This window comes from Pseudophryne corroboree (genome assembly GCF_028390025.1).
Source record: "Pseudophryne corroboree isolate aPseCor3 chromosome 3 unlocalized genomic scaffold, aPseCor3.hap2 SUPER_3_unloc_17, whole genome shotgun sequence".
In the NCBI taxonomy this organism is placed as follows: Eukaryota; Metazoa; Chordata; class Amphibia; order Anura; family Myobatrachidae; genus Pseudophryne; species Pseudophryne corroboree.
Window position 1 is genome coordinate 1,726 of NW_026967505.1, and position 20,385 is coordinate 22,110.

The window sequence follows — 20,385 nt, forward strand, 5'->3', positions numbered from 1 at the left end:
TAGTAATGCTCTGCAGCTATCACACTGCCAGTGGTGTAGTAATGCTCTGCAGCTGTCACACTGCTAGTGGTGTAGTAATGCTCTGCAGCTGTCACACTGCCAGTGGTGTAGTAATGCTCTGCAGCTGACATAATAATAATAATAATAATAATATCAGGACACCACAGGCTGCTCCTCCTGTATAATAATAATAACAGGACACTACAGGCTGCTCCCCCTGTATAGTAATAATAATAGGACACCACAGGCTGCTCCCCCTGTATAGTAAGACGCCATTACCTGATCTCCACGGACACTGGGAGGCTGCAACAGTCGATTTCAACTCACTTCCTGTATGTGAAACGCACGGTCCGGAAGCAAGGTGGAACGCACAGGCCGGAAGTAGGGTTTGATTGGCAACGACTGCTACCTGGTTACTGGCCCCTCCCCTCCTACACCCCACCCACAGCCCTGCCCTCTGTAAAGATTAATACCATACATGTCCTCAGTGCAGGAGGCCGGCGGCCATTTTCCTGTAGACCAGTCCGGCAGCAGCAATAGGTTCCCTGGCCGAGTAGTGACGTCAGGAGCGGCGGCCATTTTCCCCTGGTCTGAGCTCCGCCTTCCTTCTATCATTCCCACAAGGCAGCAGGAGCAGAGAGCAGCCATTGCTGTGTCTGGCAGCAGGTAATGATATTATTATTATTATTCTATAGGCTGAGCAGCTCTGGTGTCAGGTCCTGTACTACAGGGGGAGCAGCCTCTGGTGCCTTGTTATAGTGCAGCTGGAGCAGCCCCTGGTGCTGCATTATCCCTGTACTGGTGGCTGACACTCTAGTGTCCTATTACTGTAATACAGGGGACGCAGAGCCCGCCGTTACCGTAATACAGGTGGCGCAGACCCCGCCGTTACCGTAATACAGGTGGCGCAGACCCTGCCGATACCGTAATACAGGAGGCGCAGAGCCCGTCGTTACCGTAATACAGGTGGCGCAGACCCCGCCGTTACCGTAATGCAGGTGGCGCAGACCCCACCGTTACCGTAATGCAGGTGGCGCAGACCCCGCCGTTACCGTAATACAGATGGTGCAGATCCCGCCGTTACCGTAATACAGGTGGCGCAGACCCTGCCGTTACCGTATTACAGGTGGCGCAGGACTTGCTGTTACCGTAATACAGGTGGCGCAGAACCCGCCGTTACCGTAATACAGGTGGCGCAGACCCTGCCGTTACCGTAATACAGGTGGCGCAGACCCTGCCGTTACCGTATTACAGGTGGCGCAGGACTTGCTGTTACCGTAATACAGGTGGCGCAAAACCCGCCGTTCCCGTAATACAGGTGGCGCAGACCCTGCCGTTACCGTAATACAGGGGGTGCAGACCCCGCCGTTACCGTATTACAGGTGGCGCATACCCCGCCGATACCGTATTACAGGTGGCGTAGACAGCGCCGTTACCGTAATACAGGTGGTGCAGGACCCGCCGTTACCGTAATACAGGGGGTGCAGACCCCGCCGTTACCCGGATACAGGTGGCGCAAACCCCGCAGTTACCGTAATACAGGTGGCGCAGACCCCGCCGTTACTGTGATACAGGTGGCGCAGACCTTACCGTGATACAGGTGGCGCAGACCCCGTCGTTACCGTGATACAGGTTGCGCAGACCCCGCCGTTACCGTAATACAGGAGGCACAGACCCTGCCGTTACCGTAATACAGGGGGCGCAGTCCCCTCCATTACCGTAATACAGGGGGCGCAGACCCCGCCGTTACCGTATTACAGGTGGCGTAGACCCCGCAGTTACCGTAATACAGGTGGCGCAGGCCTCGCCGTTACTGTAATACAGGTGGCGCAGGCCCCGCCATTACCGTAATACAGGTGGCGCAGGCCCCGCCATTACCGTAATACAGGTGGCGCAGGCCCCGCCATTACCGTAATACAGGTGGCGCAGACCCCGTCGTTACTGTGATACAGGTGGCGCAGATCCCGTCGTTACCGTGATACAGGTTGCGCAGATCCCGCCGTTACAGTAATATAGGTGGCGCAGACCCCGACGTTACCGTAATACAGGAGGCGCAGACCCTGCCGTTACCTTAATACAGGGGGCGCAGTCCCCTCCGTTACCGTAATACAGGGGGCGCAGACCCCGCCGTTACCGTAATACAGGTGGCGCAGTCCCCGCCGTTACCGTAATACAGGTGGCGCAGGCCCCGCCGTTACCATAATACAGGTGGCGCAGACCCCGCCGTTACAGTGATACAGGTGGCGCAGACCCCGCCGTTACCGTAATACAGGTGGCGCAGACCCCGCCGTTACCGTAATACAGGTGGCGCAGGCCCCGCCGTTACCATAATACAGGTGGCGCAGACCCCGCCGTTACAGTGATACAGGTGGCGCAGACCCCGCCGTTACCGTAATACAGGTGGCGCAGACCCCGCCGTTACCGTAATACAGGTGGCACAGACTCCGCTGTTACCGTAATACAGGAGGCGCAGACCCCGCCGTTACCATAATACAGGTGGCGCAGACCCCGCCGTTACCGTAATACAGGTGGCGCAGACCCCGCCGTTACCGTAATACAGGTGGCACAGACTCCGCTGTTACCGTAATACAGGAGGCGCAGACCTGCCATTACCGTAATACAGGGGACGCAGACCCCGCCGTTACCGTAATACAGGAGGCGCAGACCCCGCCGTTACCATAATACAGAGGGCGCAGACCCCGCCGTTACAGTGATACAGGTGGCGCAGACCCCGCCGTTACCGTAATACAGGTGGCGCAGACCCCGCCGTTACCGTAATACAGGTGGCGCAGACCCCGCCGTTACCGTAATACAGGTGGCGCAGACCCCGCCGTTACCGTAATACAGGAGGCGCAGACCCCGCCGTTACAGTAATACAGGTGGCGCAGACCCCGCAGTTACAGTAATACAGGAGGCGCAGACCCTGCTGTTACCTTAATACAGGGGGCGCAGTCCCCTCCGTTACCGTAATACAGGGGGCGCAGACCCCGCCGTTACAGTATTACAGGTGGTGTAGACCCCGCCGTTACCGTAATACAGGTGGCGCAGTCCCCGCCGTTACCGTAATACAGGTGGCGCAGACCCCGCCGTTACCGTAATACAGGTGGCGCAGACCCCGCCGTTACCATAATACAGGTGGCGCAGACCCCTCCGTTACCGTAATACATGTGGCGCAGGCCCCGCCGTTACCGTAATACAGGGGACGCAGACCCCACTGTTACCGTGATACAGATGGCGCAGCACCCGGCATTACAGTGATACAGGTGGCGCAGACCCCGCCGTTACCGTGATACAGGTGGCGCAGACCCGGTTGTTACCGTAATACAGGGGGGAACACCCCTCTTTTTCTTTTGCATTACGTAATACAGGGGGCGCAGAACCCGTCGTTACCGTAATACAGGTGGCGCACACTCCGCCGTTACCGTAATACAGATGGTGCACACACTGCCGTTACCGTAATGCAGGTGCCGCAGACCCCGCCGTTACAGTAATACAGGGGGCGCAAGACCCTGACGTTTTCCGTAATACAAGTGGCGCAAGACCCCGCCGTTACCATAATACAGGTGGCACATACCCCGCCCTTACCGTAATACAGGTGGCGCAGACCCCGCCGTTACAGTAATTCAATGCAGACCCCGCCATTACAGGTGTTGTGTCCTGTGGCATTGTGCTGTACAGGGGGAGCGGCCTGTGTTGTCGTAGTTTACAGGAGGAGCAACCTGTGCTGTGTATAATATACAGGGGAAGTGGCCTGTGTTGCAATAATATACAGGGGTAGCATCCTGTGTTGTCATAATAGGAAGAGCAGCCTGTGGCATCGTACTCTACAGGGGGAGCAGCCTCTGGTGTCCTGTTGTTATTATTATTATACAGGAGGATCAGCCCCCGCCGTTACCGTAATACATGTGGCGCAGACCCCACCGTTACCGTAATACAGGGGGCGCAGACCCCGCTGTTACCGTGATACAGATGGCGCAGCACCCGGCATTACAGTGATACAGGGGGCGCAGACCCGGTTGTTACCGTAATACAGGGGGGAACACCCCTCTTTTTCTTTTGCATTACGTAATACAGGGGGCGTTGAACCCGTCGTTACCGTAATACAGGTGGCGCACACTCCGCCGTTACCGTAATACAGATGGTGCACACACTGCCGTTACCGTAATGCAGGTGGTGCGAACCCCGCCGTTACCATAATACAGGTGGTGCGAACGCCGCCGTTACCATAATACAGGTGCCGCAGACCCCGCCGTTACAGTAATACAGGGGGCGCAAGACCCCAACGTTTTCCGTAATACAATTGGCACATACCCCGCCCTTACCGTAATACAGGTGGCGCAGACCCCGCCGTTACAGTAATTCAATGCAGACCCCGCCATTACAGGTGTTGTATCCTGTGGCATTCTGCTGTACAGGGGGAGCGGCCTGTGTTGTGTAGTTTACAGGAGGAGCAACCTGTGCTGTCATAATATACAGGGGAAGTGGCCTGTGTTGCAATAATATACAGGGGTAGCATCCTGTGTTGTCATAATAGACAGGAAGAGCAGCCTGTGGCATCGTACTCTACAGGGGGAGCAGCCTCTGGTGTCCTGTTGTTGTTATTATTATTATTATACAGGAGGATCAGCCTGTGGTGTCCTGTTGTTGTTATTATACAGGAGGATCAGCCTGTGGTGTCCCGTTGTTATTATTATTATACAGGGGAGTGGCCTGTGGTGTCCTGTTATTATTATACAGGGGGAGCAGCCTGTGGTGTCCTGTTATTATTATTATACAGGGGAGTGGCCTGTGGTGTCCTGTTATTATTATTGTACAGGGGGAGCAGCCTATGTTGTACTGTTGTTGTTATTATTATTATTATTATTATACAGTAGGAGCAGCCTGTGGTGTCCTTTAATTATACAGGAGGAGCAGCCTGTGGCATCCAGTTATTATTATTATACAGGTTGAGAAGCCTGTGGTGTCCTGTTGTTGTTGTTATTATTATTATTATTATTATTATTATACAGGAGGAGCAGCCTTTGTTGTCTTAATATTAATATTATAAAGAAGGAGTAGCTAGTGGTGTCCGCTTATTATTAATATACAGGGGGAGCAGACTGTGGCGTCCTGTCATTATTATTATTCAGGGGAAGCAGCCTGTGGTGTCCTGTTGTTGTTATTATTATTATTATTATTATTATTATACATTGGGAACAGCTTGTTGTATCCTATTATTATTTTTTTGTAGAGGGGGCAGCCTGTGGTGTAATTTTAGTATTACTATAAAGTGAGAGCTGAATGGGGTGTCCTGTTGTTATTAGTATAATACAGGGGTAGCAGATTTTTGTGTATGGTTATTATTATACATGGACAGCAGCTTGTGGAGTCCTGGTGTTGTTATTATTATTATTATTATTGTTATTATTATTATTATTATTACTACTATAATACATTGGGAACAACTTGTTGTGTCCTATTATTATTATTTTTTTGCAGAGGGAGCAGCTTGTGGTGTCATTTTATTATTACTATAAAGGGAGAGCAGAATGGGGTGTCCTGTTGTTATTAGTATAATACTGGGGTAGCAGGTTTTTGTGCATGGTTATTATTATACATGGACAGCAGCTTGTGGTGTCCTGGTGTTGTTGTTATTATTATTATTATTATTATTATTACTATAATACATTGGGAGTGGTGGTGTAGTCACAGTGACATCACTTTTATCTATAGTAATAATACAGAGACATGACTGGTGAGGGGATGTTGGCATAACAGTTATTTTACTTATATCTACAGTAATAATACAGGGACATGACTGGGGAGGTGAAGGGATGTGGGAATGTCACAGTGTTATCACTTATATCTCTAGAAATAATACAGGGACATGACTAGGGGGAGTGAGGGGGATGGGGGAGCGTCACATTTACATTACTTATATCTATAGTAATAATACAGGGACATGACTGGGGAGGTAAGGGTATCTAGGGGTGTCACAGTAACGTCACTTATATCTATAGTAATAATACAGGGACGTGAGTAGGAGGTGAGAGGATCTGGGAGCGTCACAGTGACATCACTTATATCTATAGTAATAATACAGGGACATGACTGGGGAGGTAAGGGGATCTGGGAGTGTCACAGTGACATCAAATATTTCTTTCTCATCCACTAGTGGGCACTGGAGTACTCTTGGGATATGGGTGGTGCGATATCAGGGATAGGCACATTTAACTATTTTAATGAGTAACCCACCTCCCCCCTCCATACTCCCAAGATGCCTCAGTGTTTTATGTGCCTTCACCTGGGAAGGTCACATCATGGAGTTATTCCAGGGTTTACTTTTAATTTTTCAAAAGATTTTTTCTTTTATCAGTCACACTCCCTTCCCAGCTTATTAAGAAGCGTGGGTCCGGGAGTGTGTGCTGCTGTTGTGCAGCGAAGGCTTGTTTGTGCTTAGACAGAGAAGCCCCCCCATAGACCTTCATCAGCGTTAGCTGATTCAGCCATGGCTGCAGGAGCTGGACAGAGCTACGAGACATCCCGGCATTTGGCAGCGCAGCTCCAAACAGTGCTGCCGCTGACCTCTACAATCTGCCCCTCTAGACAACTGGGAAGCGGCTCCCAGCAGCGCTGCTCACAGCAGCGGACAGATCACACTGCCGCTGCTGGGCGCCCGTCACATCACACATCTCCCTGCTCTCCAGCTTCCAGCAGTGCATAGACCACGGTGGGTAGCTGCTGCTGGGCGCCGTCACTCAGAGCCGGCGCTTAGTATATATTGCAGGGGTGTGTAGGTGGAAGAAGCTAGCCGCAACTCACTGCTTTATGCGGTGGGGGAGATCATGGAGGTCCGTAGTTCAGCGGTTCCCCTAAATATAAGGGATGGTGGCCAGGGCTATAAGGTACATAACAGGCTATTAAGCCTAGGTTATTAGTGCTTTTGGGAGTACATAGGTTATAGTCAGATGCACATGCTGGGACGCCGTTTTCACACAAAGGTTATACACCTACTTCCCGCTTCTTCCTACAGCAATATGTCAGTCCTACAACACACGGCCACTGGAGGGGGCAGGGGTGTTTAGTAGGTGGCACAGTGACCATAGATTTCCTCTATAACACAGTGCGGTGCACGCGGTATTATAGACACTACAGTTATTATCACTGAGTTGTGCGGACGTTGTCTCACTGTATTATTGTCTGTCTGCATGACAATATCAGAAACAGCAGCTTGTCTGTGATAACTGTGAGAATGTCTGATTTGCAGTCAGAGTTGTCCACTGCACGAAAAGACCGTGAGGCGGCTAAGTCTGATTCACGGATAATACCGTGTGAGCAGCCAATGTGGGCTCAGGATGTTTCTAGAACTTTGCTGGGTTACAAAGTCCATGTATAGTTCAATTTCTAAGAATGGTCATCGTTTGTCTCATAATTACATTCTGACGATTCAACGCCACGTCTGATATCTCAGCATTGGGTCAGGGGTCAGATAGTGAGGTCACTAATAGCCCGAGCTATGATGATCTCATTAGAGCAGTACGCCAGCTGCTAGGTTGCACTGAAACATATGAGGTTTTATTGCTAGCAGACTATGGGCGACTGTGTTTTTCTTATTGATATCTCTTAATAGGCATTTAATAGAAGCATGGGTAAATCCAGTTAAACACTTTTCTGGGACAACATGATTTCTGTCTAAATATCTTTTCCCACAAGCTATGACAACTAAATCGCCATCGGTGGAGTCTTCAGTTTCTAAACTTTCACTAAAATTAACTATTCCAGTCCCAGGTGCAGCTACGCTTAAAGACCCCTCGGAGAGTAAGCTGGAGGCCATGCTAAAGTCCATGTATACAGCAACAGGGGTGATGCTTATACCTGTTTAAGTTGGAGTTTGGGTTAACAAGGCTGTAGTTGCATGAAACAGCTCAGGTTAGGCCTACAACAGGGTTTTTCCTCAGACCAGCTTATATTTCTTACCGATCACATTTGTGAATTGGTTGAGTATTTAGGTACGGCTTCGTTGGACGTTGGACAAGTTTGTTCTCGGCTTGCAGCCCAACAGCTGCTGTGGTTGCGTTCTTGACAGGCCGCCATGCAGAGGGACGTGATTTTCAACAAACCACTAACCATCGTCAGGACTCAAGCCAGTGGCATGACGGGCTTCCAGCCCATCTCTGCTCTTCAGTTGTGGGAGCACACCTTCAGAAGTTTCCCTTCGCGTAGTTTCAGACATCACAGATGGGTGGATCCGCAGTTTTGTTTTAAGAGGTTTCAATGAGTTTGACTGTCTATCACCGATGCAGTTTTTCAAGATAGGTCTGCCTGTGTCAGCAGACAAGTGGGTAGGTCTGCAGACCGCTGTTCAGTCTCTCGTACATTCAGCAGTTTTGGTTCAGGTTCCAGTACACCAACAAGGTCAAGGGTTTTATTCCAATCTTTTTGTAGTACCAAAGCCGGATGGCTCAGTCAAACCAATATGGAACCTAAAGGGGTTCAATCGGTACGTCACTACACATTCAAGGTGGAATCCCTACGGTCAGTGATTGCAGGTTTAGAACCACAGCAATTCATGATTTTGCGGGATCTCAAGAATACGTACTTACACATTCCAATTTGCCCACCACATCCGCATCTGGCGTACTTAAGTTTGCAGTACGACAAGCGCCTCGGGTATTCACAAAGGTGATGTCTGTGATGATAGTTAATCTCAGATCCCTGGGAGTGATAATCGTTCCATACTTAGATGACCTTCTCATCAAGGCTTCGTCTCAACAAATTCTTTAACATGCCTTACTGTTGTACAGTGTACTAGTTCAGTACGGTTGGATTGTCAAAGAATTCAGTTTTAGGAATGATTCTGATTACGGTGGATCAATGCATTTACCTGTCACAACAGAAAGTACATGCTATTCATCATCTAGTACTGCTAGTGCTCAAACCACGGACAGTCTCGGTGCATTCGACTGGTAAGACAGATGGGAGCATCTTTCAAAACACTCCAGTTTGGAAGATTTCACTCAGGTCCTTTTCAACTGGATCTTCTCGCACAGTGATCTGGCTCTCATCTACAAATTCATCAGATGGTGCGCTTGTCTCCAGGACAATATCATGTGGTGATGTCCGGCCCAATTGAGGATTCAAGCAACCTCTCGCATGGCCATGCGACTTTGAGTCCATCCCCTTTTTGTTGATGTATGCGACTTCTGCTGCGTTGTCCAACTGAACCTGAACAGTCTGAAACAGGAGCAAGTGAACTGCCTGACGCAGAGTGTTGTAAATTGCCCTGAGTTCCAGGACACTGATTGACAGTAATCCTGTGATAATGAGCTGCTGAAACTGGCTTCCTAACATGTAACATGGTTGGTATAACCAACTGTGGAACGCCCTCTCGTCTTGAAAGTGGTCTCAACAGCCACCCCATAAAACGCAGTCGCGCTAAATCGGGGTAAAAGAACGACCCCTGCTGTAGTATAACTTGGAAAACAGTATTTCTCTTAGCCTTAGCTTCGGCAGGGCGTGTTGCACAATTGGGTGCCTTGTCATGCAAGCCACTGTATCTGGTATTTCATACTGACAGAGCGGAACTTTGGACAAATCACGCTTTTCTAAAACAGGTAATATCTTCTTTCATATCAATCAACCAATCACAGTTCCTGTTTTTCAGAAGATTCGGGTACTCCAGCTACATTGGATGTGGTACGTGCACTCCGCGTTTATGTAGCCCGAACATCAACTGTACATATAACGATACTTTGTTTGTTCTCTATGATGCAGTCAATATAGGTTGGCCAGCTTCCAAACAGACCATGGCCAGATAGATTAACCTGACCATTCGTCAGGTACACTTTCATGCTAGTCGATGGGAACGTCATGGGCAGCAGGCCTTAGAGCTTCTACGACACAACCTTGCCATGCAGTTACATGGCCATCAGTGCAGACGTTTGTGCGCTTTTACAAGTTTGATAATTCTGCGGCATCAGCTTCTAGCTTTGGCCGTCTAGTGTTACTGGTGCCAAACAGCTCTTCCACCCAAGGGGGAAACTTTGGTAGGTCCCAAGAGTACTCCAGTGATCCCTAGTGGATTAGAAAGAAAACAGGATTTTGATACTTACCAGATAAATCCTTTTCGTTGCACCCACAGGGGCACTGGACACCCACCCAGAGCAGTTTCACCTGGCTGGTGGTAAGTTCAGTAGTTCTTATGGTAACACATTTTCACCGACCTGTTCAAATGTGAAGGTGATTGTTATCTATTGTTGTGTCAACTTTCTAATTGTCCGTTATGTATCACTACTCTTGTGGCTCCACATACAAGATCTCAGTGCAGGAAAAAGGTTTGAAGTCTGGAATTGGATAATTCTGATGATGGACGCAAGTCTCAAAGGTTGGGGAGCAGTGGTCCAACATTGTCAGTTTCAGGGTCTATGTTCAGACCGAGAAAGATTACTGTTAACCACTGTCCTGGAACTCTGGGCAATTTACAACGCTCTGCGTCAGGCAGTTCACTTGCTCCTGTTTCAGACTGTTCAGGTTCAGTCAGACAACGCGACAGAAGTCGCATACATCAACAAAAAGGGGATGGTCTCAAAGTCACAAGGCCATGCGAGAGGTTGCTCGAATCCTCAATTGGGCCGAACATCACCACGTGATATTGTTGGCGGTCTTCATTCCAAGAGTGCACAACTGGGAAGCAGATTATCTCAGTCGGCAGGATTTTCCTCCAGGAGAATGGGCCTTACATCCAGAAGTGTTCCAGATGTTAGTCCAACGGTGGAGTTACCCAAAGGTGGATCTAATGGCTTCTCGCCACAATCATCAGACAGATATGTGTCCAAAACAAGAGATCCAAAGACAGTGGCAGTGATTGCTCTCACCATAGCGTGGCCGTATAGCCTTGTGTATCTATTTCCATTTCTCTAGCTTCCTCGGTTGCTAAAGTGGATCAAACGATAGTCCACGACCGTCATACTAGTGGCGACTCGTTGGCCTCGGAGAGTGTGGTTCTCGGATCTCCATGGTCTACTCGCAGATGATCCCTGGCTGATCCCGCTATGTCCAGACCTACTACAGCAGGGGTTGTTCCTTTACCCCGATTTAGCGTGGCTGCGTTTTACAGGGTGGCTGTTGAGACTACTTTCAAGATGAGAGGGCATTCCACAGTTGGTTATACCAACCATGTTACGTGCTGGGAAGCCAGTTTCAGCAGCTCATTATCACAGGATTTGGCGAGCGGTTGGTGTGAAGCTAGGATGTTTCCGACATATTCTTTCAAGTTATCCCATCTTTTGTTCTTTTTACAGACGGGGTTAGATGAAGGACTACGTTTCGCGACACTAATGGTGCAGGTCTCTGCCTTGTCAGTTTTCTTTCAAAGGCGTTTCGCTCTTTTGCCAACAGTTCACAATTTCCTGCAAGGTGTCCTTAGAGTTCAACTTCCATTCATTCCACCTACAGCTCCATGGGTCTTGAATGTAGTTTTGCATGTTTTTGCAGTCAAGTTTTGAACCCTTGCAACTCGTGAATGGTAAGTTTATAACATGGAAAACCATGTTTCTCCTAGCCTTAGCTTCGGCAAGGTGTGTTGCACAATTGGGTGCCTTGTCATACAAGCCACTGTATCTGGTATTTCATACTGACAGAGCGGAACTTTGGACAAATCCTGCTTTTCTACCACAGGTAGTATCTTCTTTCACATCAGACAGCTCTTCCGCCCAAGGGGGAAACTTTGGTACGTCCCAAGAGTACTCCAGTGACCCCTAGTGGCTTAGAAAGAAAACAGGATTTTGATACCAGATAAATACTTTTCGTTGCACCCACAGGGGCACTGGACACCCATCCAGAGCAGTTTCACCTGGCTGGTGGTAAGTTCAATAGTTCTTATTGTAACACATTTTCACAGACTTGTTCAAATGTTAAGGTGATTGTTATCTATTGTCATGTCAACTTTCTAATTGTCTGTTATGTTGTGTCAACTTTATAGTTGTCCGTTATGTTATAATGTTATATGTAATTCTCCGTTGTTCATCCTCTCTGTCGCTCCTATTTGGCTCAGCAAAAAAACAATAAGGCATCTTGGGAGTATAGAAGGGGAAGGAGGGTTACACATTTAAATGTTTAAATGTGCCTATCCCTGCTATTGCACCGTCCATATCCCAAGAGAACTCCAGTGCCCCCTGTGGATTCAAAGAAAATAATTTATCTGGTAAGTACCAAAATCCTATTTTCTCTGACGTCCTAGTGGATGCTGGGAACTCCGTAAGGACCATGGGGATTAGCGGCTCCGCAGGAGACTGGGCACAAAAGTAAAGCTTTAGGACTACCTGGTGTGCACTGGCTCCTCCCCCTATGACCCTCCTCCAAGCCTCAGTTAGATTTTTGTGCCCGGCCGAGAAGGGTGCATTTTAGGAGCTCTCCTGAGTTTCTTAGAAAAAGTTTAGTTTTAGGTTTTTTATTTTCAGTGAGACCTGCTGGCAACAGGCTCACTGCATCGAGGGACTAAGGGGAGAAGAAGCGAACTCACCTGCGTGCAGCCAGCTTGGGCTTCTTGGCTACTGGACACCATTAGCTCCAGAGGGACCGAAGACAGGCCCAGCCTCGGAGTCCGGTCCCAGAGCCGCGCCGCCGGCCCCCTTACAGAGCCAGAAACAAGAAGAGGTCCGGAAAATCGGCGGCAGAAGACATCAGTCTTCACCAAGGTAGCGCACAGCACTGCAGCTGTGCGCCATTGCTCCTCAGGCACACTTCACACTCCGGTCACTGAGGGTGCAGGGCGCTGGGGGGGAGGGGGGGGGGGCGCCCTGAGCAGCAATAAAAACACCTAGGCTGGCGAAAATACATCACATATAACCCCCAGGGCTATATGGATGTATTTTAACCCCTGCCAGAATACAGCAAAAAGCGGGAGAAAAGTCCGCCGAGAAGGGGGCGGAGCCTATCTCCTCAGCATACTGGCGCCATTTTCCCTCACAGCTCCGCTGGAAGGACGTCTCCCTGACTCTCCCCTGCAGTCCTGCACTACAGAAAAGGGTAAAACAAGAGAGGGGGGCACTAATTAGGCGCAGTATTAACATAAACAGCAGCTATAAGGGGAAAAACACTTCTATAAGGTTATCCCTGTATATATAGCGCTCTGGTGTGTGCTGGCATACTCTCCCTCTGTCTCCCTAAAGGGCTAGTGGGGTCCTGTCCTCTATCAGAGCATTCCCTGTGTGTGTGCTGTGTGTCGGTACGATTGTGTCGACATGTATGAGGAGGAAAATGGTGTGGAGGCGGAGCAATTGCCTGTAATGGAGATGTCACCCCCTAGGGAGTCGACACCTGAGTGGCTGAGCTTATGGAAGGAATTTCGTGACACTGTCAGCTCTTTACAAAAGACAGTTGATGACATGAGACAGCCGGCTACTCAGCTTGTGCCTGTCCAGGCGTCTCAAAAGCCATCAGGGGCTCTAAAACGCCCGTTACCTCAGATGGCAGATACAGACGCCGACACGGATACTGACTCCAGTGTCGACGATGAAGAGACGAATGTGACTTCCAGTAGGGCCACACGTTACATGATTGAGGCTATGAAAAATGTTTTACATATTTCTGATAATACAAGTACCACTAAAAAGGGTATTATGTTTGGTGAGAAAAAACTGCCTGTAGTTTTTCCTGCATCTGAGGAATTAAATGAAGTGTGTGATGAAGCGTGGGTTTCCCCCGATAAAAACTGTTAATTCCTAAAAAGTTATTAGCATCATACCCTTTCCCGCCAGAGGATAGGGCACGTTGGGAAACACCCCCTAGGGTGGATAAAGCGCTCACACGTTTGTCTAAACAGGTGGCACTACCGTCTCCTGATACGGCCGCCCTTAAGGAACCTGCTGACAGAAAGCAGGAGAATATCCTAAAATGTATATACACTCACACGGGTGTTATACTGCGACCAGCAATCGCCTCAGCCTGGATGTGAAGTGCTGGGGTGGCTTGGTCGGATTCCCTGACTGACAATATTGATACCCTAGATAGGGACAGTATATTACTGACTATAGAGCATTTGAAACATGCATTTCTATATATGCGTGATGCACAGAGGGATATTTGCCAACTGGCATCAAGAGTAAGTGCGCTGTCCATTTCTGCCAGAAGAGGGTTATGGACGAGGCAGTGGTCAGGTGATGCTGATTCCAAAAGGCATATGGAAGTATTGCCTTATAAAGGGGAGGAGTTATTTGGGGTAGGTCTATCAGACCTGGTGGCCACAGCAACTGCTGGGAAATCCACATTTTTAACCCAGGTAGCCTCTCAACATAAGAAGACGCTGTATTATCAGGCGCAGTCCTTTCGGCCCCATAAGGGCAAGCGAGCAAAAGGCTCCTCATTTCTGCCCCGTGGCAGAGGGAGAGGAAAAAGGCTGCAGCAAACAGCCAGTTCCCAGGAACAGAAGCCCTCTCCCGTTTCTGCCAAGTCCTCAGCATGACGCTGGGGCTTTACTAGCGGACTCAGGCACGGTGGGGGCCCGTCTCAAGAATTTCAGCGTGCAGTGGGCTCACTCACAGGTGGACCCCTGGATCCTTCAAATGGTATCTCAGGGGTACAAATTGGAATTCGAGACGTCTCCCCCTCGCTGTTTCCTAAAGTCTGCTTTACCGACGTCTCCCTCCGACAGGGAGGCGGTATTGGAAGCCATTCACAAGCTGTATTCCCAGCAGGTGATAATCAAGGTACCCCTCCTGCAACAGGGAAAGGGGTATTATTCCACGCTGTTTGTGGTACCGAAGCCGGACGGCTCGGTGAGACCTATTTTAAATCTGAAATCCTTGAACACTTACATACAAAGGTTCAAATTCAAGATGGAGTCACTCAGAGCGGTGATTGCGAACCTGGAAGAAGGGGATTATATGGTGTCTTTGGACATCAAGGATGCTTACCTCCATGTCCCAATTTACCCTTCTCACCAAGGGTACCTCAGGTTTGTGGTACAGAACTGTCACTATCAGTTTCAGACGCTGCCGTTTGGTTTGTCCACGGCACCCCGGGTCTTTACCATAGTAATGGCCGAAATGATGATACTCCTTCGAAGGAAGGGAGTTTTAGTTATCCCTTACTTGGACGATCTCCTGATAAGGGCAAGATCCAGGGAACAGTTGGTAGTCGGGGTAGCACTATCTCAAGTAGTGTTGCGGCAGCACGGTTGGATTCTCAATATTCCAAAATCGCAGCTGATCCCGACGACACGTCTTCTATTCCTAGGGATGATCCTGGACACAGTCCAGAAAAAGGTGTTTCTCCCGGAGGAGAAAGCCAGGGAGTTATCCGAACTAGTCAGAAACCTCCTAAAACCAGGCCGTGTGTCAGTGCATCAATGCACAAGGGTCCTGGGAAAAATGGTGGCTTCCAACGAAGCAATCCCATTCGGCAGATTCCACTTTCCAGTGGGACCTGCTGGACAAATGGTCCGGATCGCATCTTCAGATGCATCAGCGGATAACCCTGTCACCAAAGACAAGGGTGTCTCTCCTGTGGTGGTTGCAGAGTGCTCATCTTCTAGAGGGCCGCAGATTCGGCATTCAGGACTAGGTCCTGGTGACCACGGATGCCAGCCTGCGAGGCTGGGGAGCAGTCACACAGGGAAGAAATTTCCAGGGCTTGTGATCAAGCCTGGAGACATCACTTCACATAAATATCCTGGAGCTAAGGGCCATTTACAATGCCCTAAGCCAAGCAAGACCTCTGCTTCAAGGTCAGCCGGTGCTGATCCAGTCGGACAACATCACGGCAGTCGCCCACGTGAACAGACAGGACGGCACAAGAAGCAGGAGGGCAATGGCAGAAGCTGCAAGGATTCTTCGCTGGGCGGAAAATCATGTGATAGCACGGTCAGCAGTGTTCATTCCGGGAGTGGACAACTGGAAAGCAGACTTCCTCAGCAGGCACGACCTCCACCCGGGAGAGTGGGGACTTCACCCAGAAGTCTTCCACATGATTGTAAACCGTTGGGAAAAACCAAAGGTGGACATGATGGCGTCCCGCCTCAACAAGAAACTCGACAGGTATTGCGCCAGGTCAAGGGACCCTCAGGCAATAGCTGTGAACGTTCTGGTAACACCGTGGGTGTACCAGTCAGTGTATATGTTCCCTCCTCTGCCTCTCATACCCAAGGTACTGAGAACTATAAGGCGGAGAGGAGTAAGAACTATACTCGTGGCTCCGGATTGGCCAAGAAGGATTTGGTACCCGGAACTTCAAGAGATGCTCACAGAGGACCCGTGGCCTCTACCTCTAAGAAGGGACCTGCTCCAGCAAGGACCCTGTCTGTTCCAAGACTTACCGCGGCTGCGTTTGACGGCATGGCGGTTGAACGCCGGATCCTGAAGGAAAAAGGCATTCCGGAAGAAGTCATTCCTACCCTGATCAAAGCCAGGAAGGATGTGACCGCAAAGCATTATCACCGCATTTGGCGAAAATATGTTGCGTGGTGCGAGGCCAGGAAGGCCCCAATGGAGGAATTTCAACTGGGTCGATTCCTGCATTTCCTGCAAACAGGAGTGTCTATGGGCCTAAAATTAGGATCCATTAAGGTTCAGATTTCGGCCCTGTCGATTTTCTTCCAGAAAGAACTGGCTTCAGTTCCTGAAGTTCAGACGTTTGTCAAGGGGGTGCTGCATATACAGCCTCCTTTTGTGCCTCCAGTGGCACCTTGGGATCTCAATGTAGTTTTGGGGTTCCTAAAATCACATTGGTTTGAACCGCTTAAATCTGTGGATTTGAAATATCTCACATGGAAAGTGGTCATGCTGTTGGCCCTGGCTTCGGCCAGGCGCGTGTCAGAATTGGCGGCTTTATCTTATAAAAGCCCTTACCTGATTTTTCATACGGACAGGGCAGAATTGAGGACTCTTCCTCAATTTCTCCCTAAGGTGGTTTCAGCGTTTCACCTGAACCAGCCTATTGTGGTACCTGCGGCTACTAGGGACTTGGAGGACTCCAAGTTGCTGGACGTTGTCAGGGCCCTGAAAATATATGTTTCCAGGACGGCTGGAGTCAGAAAATCTGACTCGCTGTTTATCCTGTATGCACCCAACAAGCTGGGTGCTCCTGCTTCTAAGCAGACTATTGCTCGTTGGATTTGTAGTACAATTCAGCTTGCACATTCTGTGGCAGGCCTGCCACAGCCAAAATCTGTAAATGCCCACTCCACAAGGAAGGTGGGCTCATCTTGGGCGGCTGCCCGAGGGGTCTCGGCTTTACAACTTTGCCTAGCAGCTACTTGGTCAGGGGCAAACACGTTTGCAAAATTCTACAAATTTGATACCCTGGCTGAGGAGGACCTGGAGTACTCTCATTCGGTGCTGCAGAGTCATCCGCACTCTCCCGCCCGTTTGGGAGCTTTGGTATAATCCCCACGGTCCTTACGGAGTTCCCAGCATCCACTAGGACGTCAGAGAAAATAAGAATTTACTTACCGATAATTTTATTTCTCGTAGTCCGTAGTGGATGCTGGGCGCCCATCCCTAGTGCGGATTGTCTGCAATACTTGTACATTAAGTTATTGTTAACTAAATCGGGTTATTGTTGTTGTGAGCCATCTATCCAGAGGCTCCTCTGTTATCATGCTGTTAACTGGGTTCAGATCACAAGTTGTACGGTGTGATTGGTGTGGCTGGTATGAGTCTTACCCGGGATTCATAAATCCTTCCTTATTGTGTGCGCTCGTCCGGGCACAGTATCCTAACTGAGGCTTGGAGGAGGGTCATAGGGGGAGGAGCCAGTGCACACCAGGTAGTCCTAAAGCTTTACTTTTGTGCCCAGTCTCCTGCGGAGCCGCTAATCCCCATTTTCCTTACGGAGTTCCCAGCATCCACTACGGACTACGAGAAATAGAATTATCGGTAAGTAAATTCTTATTATCTATGGTAATAGTACAGGGACATGACTGTGGAGGTGAGGGGATATTTACAGTGATATTTATGTCTCCCCCATTTCACAGAGGTGTGAAGAAGACATCTGGTGAGCGTGAGACACCCAGCAGCCATGCTCATGTGTCGGGAGGACTGAGCAGGTCCCAGAGCACCATCATGGTGCCTCCACCTCACTCACTGATACATGAGAGACACAGTGACCAGAAGATCCAGGAACTCACCAACAAGATCATTCCACTGCTGACTGGAGAGGTGACTGCTGGGAATGGAACATTGTACAGTAATACCAAGGGATGTGTCTGGGTGATGACTGGAGAGGTGACTGCCGGGAATGAGGCATTATACAGTAACACTGTGGGACGTGTCTTGGTGATGACTGGAGAGGTGACTGCTGGGAATAGGACATTATACAGTAACACCAGGGGATATGTCTGGGTGATGACTGGAGAGGTGACTGCTGGGAATGGGGCATTATACAGTAACACCAGGGAATGTGTCTGGGTGATGACTGGAGAGGTGACTGCTGGGAATGGGGCATTATACATGAACACCGGGGGACGTGTCTGGGTGATGACTGGAGAGGTGACTGCTGGGAATAGGGCATTATACAGTAACACCGGGGGATGTGTCTGGGTGATGACTGGAGAGGTGACTGCTGGGAATGGGGCATTATACAGTAACACCAGGGAATGTGTCTGGGTGATGACTGGAGAGGTGACTGCTGGGAATGGGGCATTATACATGAACACCGGGGGACGTGTCTGGGTGATGACTGGAGAGGTGACTGCTGGGAATAGGGCATTATACAGTAACACCGGGGGATGTGTCTGGGTGCTGACTGGAGAGGTGACTGCTGGAAATGGTACAATATACAGTAACACCATGGGACGTGTTTGGGTTATGACTGGAGAGGTGACTTGCAGGAATGGTACATTATACAGTAACACTAGGGAAAGTGTCTGGGTGATGACTGGAGAAGTGACTGCTGGGAATGGGGCATTATACAGTAACTCCACGGGATGTGTCTGGGTGATGGCTGGAGAGTTGACTGCTGGGAATGGGACATTATACAGTAACACCAGGGGATGTGTCTGGGTGATCACTGGAGAGGTGACTGCTGGGATTGGGACATTATACAGTAACACCAGGGGATGTGTCTGGGTGATGACTGGAGAGGTGACTGCTGGGAATAGGGCATTATACAGTAACACCGGGGGATGTGTCTGGGTGCTGACTGGAGAGGTGACTGCTGGGAATGGGACATTATACAGTGACACCAGGGGACGTGTCTAGGTGATGACTGGAGAGGTGACTGCTGGTAATGGGACATTATACAGTAACACTAAGGGATGTGTCTGAGTGATGACTGGAGAGGTGACTGCCGGGAATGAGACATTATACAGTAACACTGTTGGACGTGTCTGGGTGATGACTGGAGAGGTGACTGTCGGGAATGGGACATTATACAGTAACACCAGGGAATGTGTCTGGGTGATGACTGGAGATGTGACTGCTGGGAATGGGACATTATACAGTAACACCAGGGAATGTGTCTGGGTGATGACTGGAGAGGTGACTGCTGGGAATGGTACATTATACAGTAACACCATGGGACGTGTTTGGGTTATGACTGGAGAGGTGACTGCTGGGAATGGTACATTATACAGTAACACCAGGGAACGTGTCTGGGTGATGACTGGAGAGGTGACTGCTGGGAATGGGGCATTATACAGTAACACGAGGGGATGTGTCTGGGTGATGACTGGAGAGGTGACTGCTGGGAATGGGGCATTATACAGTAACACCAGGGAATGTGTCTGGGTGATGACTGGAGAGGTGACTGCTGGGAATGGGACATTATACAGTAACACCAGGGAACTTGTGTGGGTGATGACTGGAGAGGTGACTGCTGGGAATGGGGCATTATACAGTAACACCAGGGAACGTGTCTGGGTGATGACTGGAGAGGTGACTGCTGGGAATGGGGCATTATACAGTAACACGAGGGGACGTGTCTGGGTGATGACTGGAGAGGTGACTGCTGGGAATGGGACATTATACAGTAACACCGGGGGATGTGTCTGGGTGATGACTGGAGAGGTGACTGCTGGGAATGGGACATTATACAGTAACACCAGGGAACTTGTGTGGGTGATGACTGGAGAGGTGACTGCTGGGAATGGGGCATTATACAGTAACACCAGGGAATGTGTCTGTGTGATGACTGGAGAGGTGATTGATGGGAATGAGACATTATACAGTAACACCGGGGGATGTGTCTGGGTGATGACTGTATCACTGTCTGTGTCAGGTTCCTATAAGGTGTCAGGATGTCACTGTCTATGTCTCCATGCAGGAGGGGGAGTATATAGAGGAACACAGGGGTCTGTACAAGGACGTGATGATGGAGAATCACCGGCCCCTCACATCACTGGGTAAGAGGAGACTGTCATGTATTGTACAGAGGAGAGCAGGTATGGGGGCCCCTATATACACACATCAC

General features: G+C 49.7%; 1 long non-coding RNA gene across 1 annotated transcript; it reads left to right on the plus strand.

Moving 5' to 3' along the window:
* The first annotated feature begins 621 nt into the window (after positions 1–621).
* On the plus strand, positions 622–20,368 carry LOC134983518 (uncharacterized). Its single transcript, XR_010191659.1, has 3 exons — positions 622–666; positions 17,951–18,134; positions 20,239–20,368. It is a non-coding gene; the product is annotated as an uncharacterized LOC134983518 (long non-coding RNA).
* Positions 20,369–20,385: the final 17 nt, after the last annotated feature.